Source organism: Marmota marmota, unplaced genomic scaffold (genome assembly GCF_001458135.2).
Source record: "Marmota marmota marmota unplaced genomic scaffold, marMar, whole genome shotgun sequence".
NCBI lineage: Eukaryota > Metazoa > Chordata > Mammalia > Rodentia > Sciuridae > Marmota > Marmota marmota.
Genome location: NW_026000153.1, coordinates 15,573,968 through 15,575,815, shown reverse-complemented (window position 1 = coordinate 15,575,815; position 1,848 = coordinate 15,573,968). Strand labels below are relative to the sequence as shown.

At 35.3% G+C, this 1,848-nt stretch overlaps 1 non-coding gene across 1 annotated transcript; it reads right to left on the bottom strand.

Annotated features, from left to right (window-relative positions):
* Positions 1 to 1,052: 1,052 nt before the first annotated feature.
* Positions 1,053 to 1,127, bottom strand: Trnat-ugu. The gene has a single exon. It is a non-coding gene; the product is annotated as a tRNA-Thr (tRNA).
* Between the last annotated feature and the right edge of the window lie 721 nt (positions 1,128 to 1,848).

Sequence of the window (1,848 nt, the reverse complement as noted above, 5' to 3'; positions counted from 1 at the left end):
ACAAATCACGAGCCACTGAAGCCGGAACAAGCTTTATTTCCAAACCTCCCGCCAATGCCACGCACGCGGCCTTCTCCCGGGACACACTACACCAACAGGAAATCCCTCCTCCGGAAATCCCTCCTACAGCACTTCCTCAACCAATGGGAACTCTCCCGGAGTCCCGTGAGAGCTCCAAAGTAGCAGGTCTAGGTAGAGAGCAGGGGTCTAATCTCCAATTGAATGCAGATCTTAACATAATCATTATCATCTCAATGGCTTGCTGGGGTCACCTTTCAACCAAAAATGCTATGCGTCATTCCTACTTGGCTATGGCTCTCAGCATGTGAGCATACATTTTGATGTCATTCTTTTTAAGAGTGCAATTGTTGGGTCATTCACATTTAGTTTTCTAAGAAATTATCAAACTATTTTTCAGAGAGTCTGTTTCATCTTATATCTTTGTCAGCATTTGGTATTATCAAAATCTATTATTTTACTTGCAATAGATGTATATTAATATCTCATGGCTTTAATCTGCATTTTGCTAATGGTTAATGATATTGAATACCTTGTTGTGTGCTTATTTGCCATCTTTTCATCTGCTTAATATGAGTAAATATTTCTATACTGTTTATGTCTTCTGCAATTTTCTAGTTGTATTTTTTTAAATGTTGAGTTTTGAGAGTTCTCTGTGTGGTCTAGATAATTATAGAGTCTGTCAGATATGTGGTAGCCAAATACTTTAATTTTTTAAAAAATTATGTGATTAGTACATGAATACATCCTCCATTAAAAAAAAAATAAGATAGATGAATTTAAATCCTCACCAGGCATGCTGACCTATAATCCCAGATATGCAGGAGGCTGAAGCAGTAATATCACAAGTTCAAGGCCAACCTCAGAAACTTAGCGAGACCCTGTCTCAAAAATAAAAGATAAAAACACCTCTGGGTTCAATTCCTGGTGCTGAAAAAAAAATTAAACCCTCAAATTCTTCTTACCTTTTCCATCATCCTCCCAGGTTGCCATTATGATGCACTTAAAATTTATCCATCTAGATTTTTTTTTTTTGGTGTGGTACTGGGAATTGAACCCAGGACCTTGTGCATACAAGGCAAGCACTCTACCAACTGAGCTATATTCCCAGCCCCTCCATCTAGATCTTAAAACAAAACAAAACAAAAACTTATATATATACATATATATATATGTATATTTATATATGTGTATATATACACATAGATATAGATGTATACACATACACATACCTTGCAGATATATATTATGTTATATATTACATTATATATATAATATGCAATGTATATTCCATAGAATGCGCTGGGTGTTGTTTTGTTTATGGGTTTTACACAAAAGTTATTGTACTGTTGTCATTGGGCAAGATGAATTTTTTTGGCCCAATAATATTTTAGAGCTCTCTTTGTACATACTAGGCAAGTGCTGTACTGTTGAGCTACACACCAACGTATCTACCTATCTGTATGTGTGTGTGTGTGTGTGTGTGTATGTATATATATATATATATATATATATATATATATATATATATATCTCCATCCATCCATTTATCTATATAATTTTTTTCCTGTACTGGTGATTAAACCTAGGGGCATTCTATCACTGAACTACATCTCAGCCCCTTTTTAAAAATTATTTTATTATTTTGAGACAGGGTCTTGCTAAGTTGCTGAGACTGGCCCCACACTTGTGATCCTCCTGTCTCAACCTCCCAAATGTTGTTAAATACTTCTAGTCCATTCCTTTATACTGCTATGTAGTAATGCATTCCTAGACATTTTGGTAATTTCCAGTGTTCCTCTATGTAAACAGTGCTACAGTGTGTCATCT